The sequence below is a fragment of the Chinchilla lanigera genome, unplaced genomic scaffold (genome assembly GCF_000276665.1).
Source record: "Chinchilla lanigera isolate Chin_1 unplaced genomic scaffold, ChiLan1.0 scaffold00130, whole genome shotgun sequence".
Lineage (NCBI taxonomy): Eukaryota > Metazoa > Chordata > Mammalia > Rodentia > Chinchillidae > Chinchilla > Chinchilla lanigera.
The window spans coordinates 871679-888772 of record NW_004955531.1 but is presented as its reverse complement, the minus strand read 5'-3'; the positions used below and the strand labels follow the sequence as shown (position 1 = coordinate 888772).

The following is a 17094-nucleotide window of genomic DNA, read 5'->3' as shown; positions in this document are numbered from 1 at the left end:
ACCTACATCATTTATTTGGCACTCCTTGAAGCACGATTCTGTAAAATGTAACTCCTTTAATTTCAACATCTACTTACTAATTTACATTTTCATAGTTCTTATAACTTTTGTTGATAATATGATTGCGTTCTGGATTTTAGATACTTAGCGACTTTACTAATGAAAAACTGCTTTGGTTACTTTTAGTCTGTACTCCATTTTGTTTTCCATATAACTGATATATGCTGTCTTCAACCAGGTATTTAAAGCCAGGGAATCCTTAGTTTTACCAATTTGGGGTTTGATAATTGATATTGTATACTTCAGGAATTTAAGGTCCCATTTCTCTGGATCACAAGCACTTGATCTAGACCTCTAGCTTTTACTCAAAAATGTCACATCAGAGCCAACTCACTCAATAAATAAATACATAATCTATGTAGGTCACCTGGCCATGGAGTTTTTAATAGATCATAAAGTTTGGGGAAAATTAAATTCTATACTAGGTGGTCTCTGTCAATCACTGACAAAACCTGACGTTCAAATTCTGAGGGTGGATTTTGTTTCCTTTATTCTTTTTCTCTGAATATTCTATGCATTTGTGTTATTTTCCCCCTAGGAGTCTTTCTTAAATAAGAAACATTGCGGCTGTTTAAGCAAAGCTGTGCAGTAATCAAAATAATATATAGTGATTGAATGAAAGAAAGTTGGAAGAAGTAATTTAAAGAGTAGCATTCTTTTCATGGAGCTGAATTTCTTTACCCATCTACAAAATGAAAAGGGCTAACTAGGTGGTAGGATGCTGTCATTATTCCCTAGGTGGTTTGTGTATGCCAAGTTGAGTTTATTTTCAAAGTTTTCCAAAATTGCTTAATAACAAACCAAAAAAATGTTTATAATACTGGATGTCTTTAAGCAGTGGGGATTATATTGTTATTTTTGCTGTTTTGTTTTGTGCTTTTCCCATATTCTTACTTATTCAATGAATATTTTGGACAAAGAACATTAAGGTTTCTGAAAAGGCCTTTACTATGAAATGAATGGAAAAAGTATTCTGTAAAACAAAACTTCAATTTGAAAAATTGAAATACATTTCCACATTGACCGATACATTTAATTTTGTACTTGGTTTGTTATTCTGTAATGAAAGAATAGTATATGGGTGCAGATAATTATAAAACTTGACATTATTTCCCAAAACATTGTTTCTTGACTTCAAGATACTTTCAGAAAATTCAAAACTCTGTTTCAAATCCCTTTTAGATATTTTTCTAATTTTTAAAAATTGCACATGTAATGTATCCAAATCGTGTAAATAGAAATAGTAAAATACTAAAAGCCAATGGAAGAAACATTGCCAAAATATATAACAGAGGTAAACATTTCAGAAGTAGTCATATTTGACTTGATTATTAATTAGCTAGCCCATTTCTAAAACAAAATATTAATGACATTTCTCAGTTTGGTTGCAACGGAAATGTAGACACTGATGAATACTAAAATTACCCAAGAGGTACAATAAATGTAACTCTGAATATATTGTGGATATGTTGTTTTTCAAAATGGGAACCATCTTTAGCCAGCATTTCATTTTCCTTGTATTTAACAATGTTTTGAAATGTCATATTTAAGGAAGTAATTTGTCTAGAGCAATGCACTTCTAATTACCTTACATCTTAAGTCCAAAGCACAAGATAAAGGTTTGGTTCATGTTCAAGTTTTATCTAATGAATTTCTTTAAGTTTTAAATTTATGTGATTTGTAACAATGCCTCAGCAAGGTATTCATTGGTGTCACTCCTTCCTCCACTGCCTTTCACTTTCTGATATTTAGCTTTAGAAGGTTTGGGATGACATGAGTCACATATTTATTGCTATTTATCAGGTTTAAGAATAAGAGTAGGTTTAGGAGAAGTGTTTATCTCCAGTGGAGGACAAAATTTAAAAATCACAGAGGAGAAATTATATCTTATGAGCTGCCGTTGCATAGAGGGAGCTGCAAAAGAATGTAATGATGTGGAAGCTACACAAGTGCTTTCAGTTTATCAAAGTGGTATAGGTTACTATTTCTTTCAAAGGCTTACTACTGGGTTCCTCTGGATGTAAGGACTAGGATGAATGATATTCTTTCTTTTACTCTAATAATGGATAAGATTGGAAACTGGAGTATGCCATGTTCCTGCAGAAGTCATACAGAATAGATCTATCTTGAAAAGAAAAAGGCAAACAGAGACTTACAATAATGATCCAGAGATGGCTGAAGAAATCTAGGTGGATACAAGGGAAAACAGATACATTTTTTCTCTTTACAATTAATGTGGAGCTGCAAATTGCTAGAAAAAGAAGAATAAGTCAAGCCCAAAGCTTATATGAGGGAGAAAATTATAAAGATCAGAGCAGAAATTAATGCAATAGAGACTAAGCAAACAGTACAAAAAATCAATAAACTAAAAAGTTGGTCTTAAAAGATGAAATAAAATTGACAAAGCTTTAGCCAGTCTTATTTTTTAAAAATGGAAAGATTTAAATTCCTGCAACTAGGAATGAAAAGGGCAAAATCACAATGGATCCTACAGAAATCTAGAAGATCATGAATACCTACTTCAAGAACCTTTTTTGTAGTATGAATGAAAACACAGAAGAAATAGACAGATTCCAAAAGATTTACCAAAGTTGAATGAAGAAGATATAAAAATTCTAAATAATTCAATATCAATCAGTGATACTGAAGGTGTAATGAAAAACTTACCAATAAAGAAAATCCCGAGTCCTCGTGGATTCATTGTTGAATTCTACCAGAAATTTAAAGAAGATCTAGCACCTTTATTCCCCAAACACTTCAAAGAGACAAACAGGGAAGCAATACCTCCAAAGTCATTCCTGGAAGTAAGTGTTACTCTGATACAAAACCAGAAAATGATCTCACCAAAAAAGAGAACTACAGACCAATCTTCTTAATGAACGCAGACACAAAATCCTGAATAAGATCTTGGCTAATTGAATGCAGCAAATCATCAAGAAGATTATACACCATGATCAAGTAGGATTCACCCCAGGTACGCAGGGGTGGTTCAATATATGCAAATCAATAAACATAATACACCATATTAAATGAGCCAAGGACAAAAATCACATGATCATCTCAATACATGCAGAAAAAGCATTTGACAAATTCACACATTCATTCATGATACAAACTCTATAGAAAACTGGAATAGAGGGTTTTATCTCAATCTGATTAAAGCCATCTGTGACAAACCAATAGCCAACATCATACTACATGATCATACACTGAAAGCTTTCACTCTAAAATCAGGAACAAGACAAGGATGTTCCCTATCACCACACCTATTCTACATAGTTCTAGAAACATTAACCAAGGCATTTTGTTGTCATTTCTGCCTGGATATCACCCCAAAGCCCCATGCAATCATGGGTACTGGCTTCTAAAGTTTGTGCTTCATTCATGGTCCAATGCTGGGATTATGTGTGTGACTACTATATTCACCCTGGGGCCAGTAGCCTACATACAACATAGGGGACAGAAAGAGTCTTCTCTCAAGCTCCTCCCTTTTTGCTCTTGTTGCTTTTTCAGTCTTCCACCACCATGAAAGTTTGCTCCTCTGCTGTGGAGCCAGCTGATTATGGACTGAAATCTCCATAAACTGTGAAATAAATAAACCTTTCCTTCCTTAATTTTGGTAGTCGAGTATTTTGTTTCAGCAGTGAGAGAAAAGTAACCAAGGCACAATTAGACAAGAGAAAGAAAAGGAATAAGGATAAGAAAGGAAGAAGTTAAATTATCATTTGCAGATGACATGATACTCTACATAACAGACACCAAAAACTCCACCTAAAGATTTCCAGAGGTAATAACCAAGTTCAGTCACATAGCTGGGTATGACATCAACACCCAAAAATCAATAATATTCCTGTACACAAACAAAAACTTACTGAGAGAGAAATTAGGGAAACTATGCCTATCATAATAGCACCAAAAAATGAAATACTGAGGAATCACTCTGACAAAGTAAAAGATCTTTACACAGAGAACTACAGTACTCTGAAAATAGAGATGGAAGAGGATGTCAAAAAATGGAAAGATATCCTCCATTCTCAGTTAGGAAGAAGTAATATAGTGAAAATGACCATACTCCCAAAATTATTATATAGATTTAATGCAAACCAAATCAAAATACCAATAGCATACCTCACAGAATTAGAGAAAACAATTCTAAAATTTATTTGGAACCAGAAGAGACTAAAAGAGCAAAAACAACTCTGTTCAACAAAGGCAAATCAGGAGGTATCATAATCCCTGACTTTAAATTATACTACAAAGCTACTATGATAGAAACAGCATGGTACTGGTAAAAAAAACCCCAAACAACCAAAAAAAAAAAAAAAAACCAGACTGAGGAACAATGGAGCAGATTACAAGATGCAGATGCAACTCCAAACACACTCAGCCACCTTATCTTCAACAAAGTGGCCATCTGCATGGGAAGGAAGATAGCCTATTTAACAAACGGTGCTGAGAATACTTGCTTTCCACATGCTGAAGACACAAATTACACCCGTTTCTCATCATGCACTAAACTAATGTAAAAATGGATCAAAGATGTAAATATCAAAAGAGAAACACTAAATCTGCTGGAAGATAGAGTAGGTAGAACTCTTAAAGACATAAGGATAGTCAAAGATTTTACAAATACAATCCAGACCACAAGGGAAATATTACAAAGAATCAACAAATGAGATCTCATCTTGTTAAAAAGCTTTTACACAACAAAAGAAGTCATCAATACAGTGAAGAAAAGCCCCCTGAGTGGAAAAAAATTTGCCAGTTCTTCCTCAGACAAAGGACAAATATCTAGAATATATAAAGAACTCAAAAAAATCAGATCCCCAAATCCAAAAATGGGCATCAGAAATGAATAGATGCTTCTCAGATGAACAAATAGAAATGACAAATGAATATATGAAAAAATGTTCACCATCACTGGTCATTTGAGATATGCAAATTAAAACAACTGTGAGCTTGCACCTCACTCCAGAAAAACATGGCCATTATCAAGAAACCAGCCAATAATAAATGCTAGTGGTGATGTGGGGGAAAAGCAACCCTTTTCTACTGTTGGTGGAAGTGTAGATTGGTGCACCCTCTGTGGAAAACTGTGTGGAGATACCTCAAGAAACTAAAACTATAGACTCCACTTGACTCAGCTATTTCGCTTTTTGATGTCTTCCTGAAAGAGTTGAAAACATCATACCACAGTGATGTATGCACTCACATTTTTATAGCAGCGTAGTTTGTAATAGGTAAATCTTGGAAACAGCCCAAATGCCCATGAACCAACAAGAGGGTAAAGAAGGTGAGTTTTTTTTTTAATACAATGGAGTACTACTCAATTGCAAAGAAGAATAAACTTGAAAGATTTATAGATAATGAAGGGACCTTGAGACCATATTGCTAAGTGAAACAAATGTAATACACATGTAAATATCACATTTTTTCTCTGGTGTGAGAAGCTGAAAGTACAAATAAGGACTAGCATATGTAATAGATAGTGTGAAATAGGAAGAAAATGCTTAATTGGGAGGGGTGAGGGGGAGAAGGAGGGAAAGAAGGAAGGAAGGAAAGAAGGAAGGAAGAAAGGAAGGAGGAAGAAAGAAGAAAAAAGGAAGTAATAGAAACAAAGCTTTTGTAAATGAGATGGAGAAGAGGGCCTGAAGGGCAGATAAGCAATGGGTAATAAAAATGATGAATTGAGATAGCCATGTACAGTACAAAGTGTCTATGACTAAAATGATCATTATGTATATTTCAAATGTACCAATAAATAATTAACACAAAAGAATAAAAGATTTGGTATTTAGCAAAGCAAATTGAAAATCTTTGGGTAGTTTTCTTCTTGCTATCCACACAGTATACAAAGAATTGGAATAAGTGTTTTATTGGATTTTAAAAGAATGACACATGCAAACAGCTGGGATCACAATATAGTGAAAATTTAAAAAGGCGAGGGGTACTCAATTCTTGATTTGCCTTATTCAAATTGCATATGTCTCCTTGTAAACTAGCAGTTGTTTACCTGGTTTATTTGTCTTCTAAAAGAATGCATGATAAAATAAATTGTGACAGTTTTGAACTCTTGCTAACTGGTTCTTGTGTTTGTCAAATATTAATCAATCATCTGCCCTTTGAGAAGCTCCTTGTTAGTACTGGGACCGGGAAGAAAAAGGGAGTCACACTACTGTGTATAGAAATTTAGTAATTAACAGTAGCTATTCTATCTTTTTTAAGAAATGACAAAATTTGCTCTCAGATCTATAGGACAAGGAATTAAAGGGAGGTTGAAGAAGAGAGGAAGTTCCACATGGCAAGTTTGAGTGTAAAAGCTCTGAAAAAGGGGTAGTACTTTGTGAAACTCCAAGTCGTTCATTGAGAGGAAATTTAATGGAGACGTGGTGGGCTCACTGATAGTGTAGGAGGGGCGAGCAGGGGCCAGGCCCTGAGATGGCATCGTTATGATGTGAAAGACTAAACTGGGAACAGAAAACTGCTGAAACATTTGCTAAGTTCATAAAAGAAAATCTCTACTTCGGGCCTTGATCTTAGGAAGCATCCTTGATTCTGCAGGTGACAGAGACCTAGCTGTGTCTGTGTGTGTCTGTGTGTGTTACTGGAGAGTGAATGCAGGGCCTTTGCACTGAACTACATTGCTACCCTTTTTTATATTTTTCTACATATTTTATTATATAGGTTAATTCGTTTCAACTTGGCAAATCTGTACATACATATACTGTACTTCTCCTTCCATCACCTGCTGACCCAACCTCACCCATGTTATACATTGAGGGGGTTCATTGTGCATATGTATTTGGATGGTATTCATCCTCCCTAATATCTGACCTTATACTCCCTCCACATCCCACTTATTTCCTTCTTCTGGTCTAATAATAGTCTCCTTTCTATTTTTCTATCACGTTTTTTAGTTTTCTCATACTGGAAATTATATTTGATATTTTTTTCTGAGTCTGGCTTATTTCAATAAACTTTATTTTGAAAGGAGGTCTTACTAAATGACCAAGTTGCCAAGACAAATCTGAAACTTTCAGTCCTCCTGCCTCAGCTTCCCAGCATGCTGGGATCACAAGCATATACCTCCACATCCATTTCAAGTGCCTTAAAGTCATACCAAAGAAAATGAGTGGTTATGAAGGGCTCTCTAACCTAAAGAGGGTCCATGTTCAACAGGGTCCTACACTGGGATCTGGGCAACCCAACCAGAGTAGACAAAAGTGGGGGAACCTTACTTCATCTCCAGGGACTAAAAGAGTCAAGGCATACATCTCAGGCCCACACCTTCTTAGTAAGAGGCAGGTGGCAGAGTCCACAAACTGAGATGACCTCAATTATTTCCAGAGGTAGTCTTGGGAAGAAGAGGGTCTTGGCCTAGTAAAGTATATCTAATTAAACTAAGATATGCAGGACTTAAGAACAGGGAGGGTGTGATGCAGAGTAATGATGAGGGGACACCTTCCAGAAAGAAAAGGAGCACACACACCATTATTGGATTCTGGATATGTTGGCATATGGGGACAGTGGTGGACCCTAGAATAGTTCCAGCCCCATAAATCTCAGGTGAGTGCTGTTGTCAGGTTGATCTTCCATCTCACTTCTTTAGTTTTTCTTTTTTTGTTGTTGTCATTTTGGGGATTGGGCAAAGGGCCTTCACACTGAGCAGTATGCTAGGCCCAATCCATTATTATAACTTGTTTTGGAACAGAGTCTCACTGAGTCATTAAATTGCTTAGGTTGAACCCTTAATTTGCAATCTTTCTTCCTTACCCTCACTTCTGATTTTCAGTCTTCAGGGAGGTGCAATCCTCAGGTTGAAGGTGTAGGACTGCCATCCCTGAAGAGAAGGGGGTATGGCACCAAGCCTTATGAGGAGCCAAAGTAAGGTGCCCTCAGGAGGACTCAGGACCTCAATGAGCCGAAGACAGAAAGAACCCCTAGAACTCTTAGCACTGACTGTACCCTGTCAGAGCGCTGGACTAAAGCTCCTTTTTAGTTCCTTCTCTGGGCCCCAAGCACCTTTGATGTTAATTTCAGAATAGCAACAGGGAGTGGCCCTGGCACTGCCGAAGGCTGCTGTGATAATCTGGAAAACTGAGAGGACTAAGAAAGCAGAAGACAGGGGGCCTCATTGCTTCACACAAAAGGTGCCAAGAGGAGAGGGGAGGAAAGGGTGATTTCCCCTATAGATTTACCTTGAGGGCTTACAATAAAAGCTTCTGATGAGGAAGGCAGAAATGTTGATGTAGCAGCCGATATACAAGTATAAAATGAAAGGGCCCACTATGTGTGAAAGATGATGAGAATTGTCCATAAAATGTTTCAAAATCACTTCCCTGAGATCCTCAAGATGGCCTCTGAGCATGTGGAGCTGGTCTTTGGCTTTTAGGTGAAGGAGCTCAAGCCAAGTTGTAGTTCCTACATCCTTATCAGCCTGTTAGACCTTGCCAGTGATACGAGCCTGAGTAGTAACTCCTGACAACCGGGCTTCTGTCTTTCCTGAGTATGATCTTCCTACACGATTACTGTGCTTCTTAGGAGGATATCGAGGATTTTCTGAGCTTGGTAGGGTTCTATGATGGGGACAGCACTTCATCTTTAGGAATGTCGAGAAATTTATCAGTGAAAATCTGGTCCAGGAAAGACATGTCAAATATCACCAGGTGCTTAGCAGTTTTCCTCCACGCTGTGAATTCCTGTGGGTCCTAGAGCCCATGCTGAAACCTCCTAGATGAAAGTCTTGACATATTTGGCCAGGGTTAGTTGTTCAATCGCCACTCACTTTCCTTCACATTACAAAGATACTTTGAGAGGTGAGAAAGAGAGAACTCAAACCAAAGTTGCAGCCAGGCATGGCCCTACTGCTCAAGCCAGTCGAAGTTCCAGGGCCAACTCCCTACACTCCAGCCATAGTGAGATGTGAGGGTGACTCTTCACTTGGTGATTGAAAAGTCAGGTTGATCACTACTATTATTATGTACAAGTGATAGAAGGGGAAATATTGATTTGTTTTCTTGTATCTCTCAAGTGGGCTTCTTTTTTACAGAATGTTTACTTAGCTTCAGAATATAACTTCATGAATGCAATGGTTCACATATTCATTGCTGTCCACCAGGTTTTATGTTACATTATTTGTTTGTTGTCAGATACAAATTGGAATTCCTCAATTCCTGAAATCATGAGGTGATTTTGTTGACCTACACCAAAATAACATAACATTGGAATGGGAATGTCCCTCGAAATGTCCATAGTAAAATTTTGGGAAGCAAGTGGTAGAGAAAAGAAGAAAAAAGTTGTGCAGTTTTTGGTTTGCTTTGTTTCATTTAGTTTTTCCTTCCATACATATTAGTGATGCCTACCATGACTTGCTTAAGTTATTCAAGAATGTATAAAAGTCAAGTCAAACTGAATTAGACTTCCTATCCATGGCTTATATTCTATCAAAATATTAAATGAACCTCTTCTCTTGGGAAGTGTTTGTGCTTTGTACCTGGCCTTCTTACACAAAGGAGACTCAGCTGCTGTCCATGCAATGGTGCATTCTGGGACAAACTATCACTAGAGAACAGAGTAAGATTCTGCTTTTTAAAGACGTAAGACAGAGGAAAGTAGGACGGAAAGAAAACATGACTTAGTTTTCATTGTTGGGCAGCATTTTTCATGACTGCTTTTTTCTGCTTTTTTCCTTTATTTGTTATTGCCTTGAAAGCTGCATATTCTGTCACATGTTCTGATTTAAAAATAATTAATCTGATTAAATGGATGGTAATGTTTTAGTCAAAATCAATGTAGTAAGTAAGCCACTCTCTAATGTGTCCACACAAGACAGGTATTTGCAGAGATGAGTCCCTTAGATTAGACATTTTCCTACAGTCCTACAAGCCAGTGCTTAGCAAACTCACTGCTCACTAGAGGGCGTGAGGTTCATAGTATTTGTGAATGTGACCACGTTCACAGGACGGGCAACTGGCAGAGGTATGACTAGATACACGGAGTTCCATTCCTCCTATGCTGACACACTATGTCTCTCATTTCAGTTTTCTTCTGAATGCCCCAAAAGGTGTCTCAGTTGATAAAAAGAATAACCATGTTCCCAGTGTACTGAGTTGTAATAAATAGCTGGAACAGCAAGAATACCACAATAACTGAGAAGTTTAAATAATGAAGGGAAAGAGACAATATTCAATAAGAGCATGATTAATTACATTTGCAGTGTTATCGAAAGGTCTAGTGTTTCCAGTTTTACCCAATTGGGCTGTGTAGGGAGTAACTCAGAACTAAAGCACTTGCCTAGTTTATGTGCGACCCTTGGTTTGATCACTACCACAGAAAGAAAGAGAAAGAAAGAAAGAAAGAAAGAAAGAAAGAAAGAAAGAAAGAAAGAAAGAAAGAAAGAAAGAAAGAAGAGAGAGAGAGAAAGAGAGAGAGAGGGAAATTACCCTCAATATCAACCTTCCTATAAAATGTAAATCTATCAGGATAGAAGTTTATGTAAATTTAAATCTGGCTGATAAAACATGCAATATTTCACTTTGTATTTTCTCTGATCATTCATAAATCCTGGGTCCTCTACTCTTCACTATAGCTGCTCCATCTCACCATTTCCAGGGAAGGCACCAATTTCCTGCAAAGTTTGCAGAGAGGACAACAGTCTAAAGATTGTATGCATAGGCATTTCCATGAAGGATTTTATTGCCATAGATAGATCCAGAATAAGATCTGTGAAGCTCACCACCACCACAGGAGGACTGAGGAGACCAACTCCTCAGAATATGCATGGTATTTCAGGGGGACCAGTTCAGTCCACTCTCGCGCACAAAAGTCCCAGAAAAAGCTGCCATTCTCAGCATCCTCTTGTGTAGTCTTCTACTTCTTTTGTTTGTTGTCAGATACAAATTGGAACTAAGGGACCTAAGGGCACAATCCTCATATCAGGAGAGAAAGGAGTTCCATCTACTGATAGGAATAAAGCTCAGTGGGAATGATGTAAGACCCAGCCAGAACAGGGGCGCTCCAAAAAGTCATACCTTAAACCTAAAAGTTAACTGAGAACAGAGGTGTCCTTAGCCCTATCTCAGCAGCCTTGGGATACCCCACAAAGGGCTTTCAAGGAGAGGTTTCTCCTCATTTGCTAACTAGGGTGTTCTCTGACATATGAAATCCTTGGACTAATTTGGGAGACCCCATTCAGCATCAGTAGAAGACTTTATCTCCAACAGCAGTCAATGTGATAGAACCAAGTGACAAATCAAGGACAATATGCAGAGAATAAAAGGTGCACAGAGAACCCCTCCTTGTTGTCAGATACAAGAGACCTGAGCATGGTGACATGGTGGATCATGTCCCCTTTCTTCTACGTCATCTCAGGGCAATGGGGACACTTGAAGTGGGCAGCCTTCATCAGCAGAGGGGAAATTTCCAGTGGGGCCAGGAACTAAGGTGAGGCCCCTGAAGATTTAGAGGAATACCATTCAGTAAAAATAGGGGAATCACGTGATCCTACCACTACCATTAGCCAAGGGAGAGCTAACGTGGTTGGTTCATATGTGGCAACTTTCACCTCTTCTGAGAGAGTACCAGAGAATTCTGAACTTTAAATAATGACATAGGCCTCATGTCAAGATGGGGAAGATTTCTAAGTTGTGTCAGAAGTCAGACAGATGGCCCTGAAGAGCATGAGCCACACACCTGATGTCCCTGAGAGCTACTGAGCATTCTCCCTACTGCCAGGCCTCAGAGACTCCAGGCCAAACATCAGTCAGAGATGCCCTTTAGTTCCCACTATGAGGTAACAGGGAAATGAGGGTGCTGATTTGGGGATGGGGTCAGATGATAACAGTGAGGGGAATGTTAGTGCTTCCCAGGAGTTAGACTTGGGACACTACATAGGTAACCTTCATGGAAATATTCATCATAAAGCCCCAATCTCCCTGCCACAAGATTCATTTTCTTTTTTTTGGGAGGGGGCAAGATTCATTCTTGTGAGACCATTGGCAGGGGTGCAGCCAGAAAATTCCAATGGGTGGTTTAGCATAAATCTGGGTGTGGATAATGAAGCCCCATCCTGGGTGTGGGTGGCACCACCCTAACGATTTGTAGCCTGATTGAACAAAAGGGAAAGGGAGGATTGCTGCTTTGCTTCAGTGTTTGATACTTGCTGCCTTCTACTTGCCACACCGTGAACTGTTTCTCATCTGTGATGCCCCTCTGCCATGCCTTGGAGACAGCCAATTATAGACTGCAAACTGTGAATCAAAGTAAATCTCTCCTCCTTGAACTTGTAGGATCCAGTATTTTGGGTTTTTTTGGGGTTTTTTTTTTTTTGTTTTTTCTCCGGTACCAGGAATCGAACTCATGACCTTGTGCTTGCCAGGCAGGCGCTGTGCCACTGAGCTAAATCCCCAGCCCAGGATCCAGTATTTTGTATCAACAATGAGAAAAGTAACAAAGACAAGCACCTAACATATACTTTTAGTAAATTTCCAGGATACAAATCAGTATCACTAACCACAGTCCTCATATTATATTTTAGACTTCTATATGTACCCATACTTCATAACTGCAAATTTTTGGCCTTATACCTACATCTACACATCTCCCACACCCTCTTCTTTTAATTATTTTTTCATGATCACCTTCAATGCATTCAAAATTTTCTCTCTCATTATTTTCTCACCTAAGGGACTTCACACAGTATTTTTTCTTTCCATGTTTTGCTTATTTCACTTGGCATAACTTCCTACAGGTTTATTCATGCTGTTGCAAATGACAAGATTTTCCTTTATAATATTAATGAATGTTCATTGTATGCATATATCACAAATTCTTTATTCATTCATCCACTGATAGGTTGTATTACTTTTATTGTCTTGATATTTTTTAATGTTACTGACATGAATATGGGTGCACAGACCTCTTCATGAGGTACTAATTTCATTACCTTTATATGTATACACAGGAGAGGAATTGCTCGATTGAATGGCAGTTTATTTTAGTTTTTTGATGAACCTGTAGACTCTTCTATGGTAGTTGTACCAATTTACATTCCTATTAATAGTGTGTAAGAGTTCCCTTTGCTCTACATATTCAACATTCTCTGTCTCTTCACTCTGTTTTTGTTGTATCAAACAAGAGTGAAATGATACTTCATTATGGACAAAATTTCAATTTCTCTGATGGCTAGTGATCTACCATCTCTTCATAAGCCTTGTGACCATTTGTATCCCTTTTGCAGGGAAAATAAATATGACTAGTAATTTTCTTTCAAATATAAATGAACTCTGCACTAAAGTTATTGAAACCAGAATATAAAAAATGATAAATGTTCCTTAATATACTTCATTCTATTCTTTCTTCTTGTGTTGGACTATCTAAGAAATTAAAAGAAATTAATTACTAATTTATTAGATCTCATAATATTTTTTAAATTGCCCGATAATTACTTGAAAATCGTCATGAGTCTACTGAACATACATCCCTCCTCATCAAAAAGAACAAAAACCAGTTCCCTCCCATTGAATTTTAGAGTCAAAGATGTTGGTGTATGCTTAGATACAAAGGGCAAATAAAAAGGGAGGTGGTTGGTGATAAAGCATGTAAATATCATGAAACCAAGCAACATAAAATCTATGAAATCATAGGAAACAGGAAGTCCCTCAGTGGAAGATAATTCCTAGGACTGGTCTTAAGATTAAGTCCCAAACTTTGTACTCATGATATCATTCTCCATTCATTACAACTTGGGATGCTCCTTCAGGCCCAGTAAAGCTTTAAAACTGAATTCTACCTGGAAAACCCCAAAGAAGACAGAGCTTTAGTGCAAAGAAATAGCTCAGACTCGGCATGTAAAGGAGACCTGGGCCCTAGCTGAAGTCAAGCTGAAGGCACTGAGTGCTAATGAGAGGAACATTCCTCAAAGGAGGTAAGAAAACATAAAGCAAAGTTCTGCCAGTCCTTTCTGTGATGCTCAAATCAAGTGTATTTAAAGGGGAGAGCTGTCTTCCCTGTGTAGGGCCCTCTTTTGAAGCTGGAGATTGAAGGTTACTGGACAGAGGTATACAAAACCTTATAGGAAGTCAAGATCAGATCCTCAAGTGAGGACAAGGGGAAGTACCAGATCCCAAAATGGGGTTCCCATACATTATTCCACTTCTTTCAGCCCAGAGAATTGCTAAAAAATCCTATCAGGTTACGTGGCCCTCTCTTCACATGGAAAATTATAGGATGATTGACCTATTTGTACGTCCCAAATCTGCAGAAAGAGGAGATCTAGACGCTTACAGGAGTCAATATGATTACCCTAAAAGAGGACTGGTGAACCAATTACCCCCTCATCGGAACAGTAGAGTTCACTTTGCTATTTGTACCCCTGAAGAGTTCAGAAATGGTGGTAAGGGGTATAAGAACTCCTTAGATTTGATTGCATTAGTTTGCTGAGTACCCTTGTCTGAGGGGAGAGATAGCAGATAAGCATGGAAAGGTGACCTAGGTCCTACCTAGAGCCACAGGTAGGACCCTGAATGAGGACTGAGGAACTCAACATACCCATGTCCCAGCAAGCCTCCACAGAGCTTAGAACTACGAGAGGCAAAGGGAGAAGAAAATGTCCTTTCACTTGATTGAAGGGTGTTCCAGGGAATGGACGATATTAGATGGAGATGGCAAACTTAGTGCAGCACAAGGGAGGAGGCACAAACTGCTCTCATTGATTTTACAATGATGAATGTGATATGAGAACACTCTCTACCCCAGAGTACAAGAGGATCCCCAAGAATTAAGTCTGCTATCTTCATTCTCACCATCAGTGCACACAGGAAGGACTGGCCAGCTACAGCTTAAGGCATAATTTAATTTTATTTCCACCATGTTCTTAAAGGACACTCAGATTGAAAGAGGAACTCTGTGGATTCCTATGGGTAATGATCACAGGGAAAGCTGCTAAAAACTCTTCTGAAAGTTAATGAGTTATCTTCATGCCAGAGCTCTTTATGCACTCTCATTCTTCTCTTCTCCAGGTGCCTGCAGCACGTACTGTCCTGCTCAGACGTGTGTCTGCTGTCCCAGACCACAGTCATCATGGCACACAGTAAAAAATTAAGCTATATACTCCTGAGAAATCCTCCTATGTCCAAAGAGCACAGGACTCCAGGAAGCCCCTTCTACCAAGAAGAAAATGTTGCCCTCTTATGTTCTCCTCCGTTGGGGATTATCGGGCACACAAAGTCCACTTTTCGGTCACGAAGTCCTCCTAAGAGGACTCAGGGAGCAGTTTTCACCACTATGTCTGCGGATGTTTCAACCCCAAGATCAGATAAAGGAGCCTTCCGCAAAAATTAAGTAAAAGCAACATTTTTCCCAGGCTACAATGTCCATCATACAGACTCCCAGAGATGTTCTAACCAAGACAGCTAGCATGTTAGTGAACTTCATCATACACATGTACAAAATGAAAAAGCCCATTAGCAAAGAAAATATGTTGAAGATTATCAATAAAAAGTACAAGAATCATTTCTTAGAGATGCTGAGAAAAGCTCCTCTTAACATAGAGGTGGTATTTGGCATGGATTTAAAAGAAGTCGATGTTACCAGCCACTGCTATACTCTTGTCTGCAAAATGAATCTCCCCTACAATGGGATGCTACGTCATGACAGGGGATTTCTGAAGACCAGTCTGATGAACATCCTGGGAGTGATCTTCATGAATGGCCACTCTGCCACTGAGGAGAAGATTGGGAATTCTTGAAGAAAATGAAAATATATGATGGAAAGACACACTTCCTTTTTGGGGAACCCAGGAAGCTCATCACAAAAGATCTGGTGAAGCTGAAATACCTGGAGTACAGCCAGGTACCTGATAGAAATCCTCCTCAGTATGAATTCCTGTGGGGCCCAAGAGCCTATGCTGAGACCAGCAAGATGAAAGTCCTGGAGTTTTGGGCCAAGATCAATGATACCAAGCCCAGCGCCTTCGAGTCCAGGTATGAGGAGGCTTTGAGAGATGGAGAGTGTGGATGTCATAGGTAGACTCAGTGTTAATGCCACAAACAGGGAATGTCCCATTCCCCCTGACAACAGATTCTCCCCTAGCTAGTGAACTTGGGGAACATTCTTTGCCATGGAGTTAAAGAGAGGTTAGTGTTCCCAGTAGTGCAGGGTGGCAGGGTCTGGACAGACCACTGTGCTGCATATCTTTGCCCTTCCAGTTTATACAGGCACTTTGGATATTTATCTGTATAATTTGTTGTATTTCAAGTGTTCCTATTATCTGGCATTACAATCTAAGCTTATGAAAGTTTTGGTCACATCATTTTAACAGGCTATGAGGAAGAATTTGTTATTTGGTTAAAAATTGTGAAGATTTTCATCTAGTTTCTTAATCTGGTATAACATCACATGAAATTGGAACAAGAATTTCCTCTAAAATGTGAAAAATTAGCATTAAGATACATAGAGTAAAGAGATATAAAAAGTTTGAGTTGGTCAGCATTTGGCTCCCTAACCTGCTTTCTTTCTCATACAATTAAAAACTGCATTACTATGAGTGTCTGGCTTATTCTGGAATTAGGACTTCATCATAATTCCTTAGACACCCATACTTACAAACTTATTTACCCCCTAAATAATAACTGTGCATCTGCTCTTTAGTAGCTCCACTCCAATACTGCTAGGGATAAGAAAAATAAGTTTAGTAACTGACCATAGGATCGTGATGTTCAGAAGCAGCTCTTACATAAGGAAAATGGTGATACACAGTGGAAGACTGAAAGGCAAACAAAGGGATAAGAAGGGAGAAAGGTGGTTTGAGATGAGAGCAGTCAAGTGTAACTCAGCTGATCAGCTGACATGAAGTCCCAGGACACTGCAAGTCCCTCAGTGGGAGCTAAGCTAAGTGAGGCCGCATGCTGGGCTGGTTGAGGCTGTGAAGGTGAGAGCAGGAGCCAGGTCCCAAGATGGTGCATCTCAGAAGGGAGACACCAACAGTGAACTGCAGAAATGCTCTTAGCAGTTGCTATGGGAGCATATAGAATCAAA

The 17094-nt window shown here is 38.6% G+C and overlaps 1 pseudogene; it reads left to right on the top strand.

Moving 5' to 3' along the window:
- The first annotated feature begins 14286 nt into the window (after positions 1-14286).
- LOC102022224 lies at positions 14287-16086 on the top strand (annotated as a pseudogene).
- The last annotated feature ends 1008 nt before the right edge of the window (positions 16087-17094 follow it).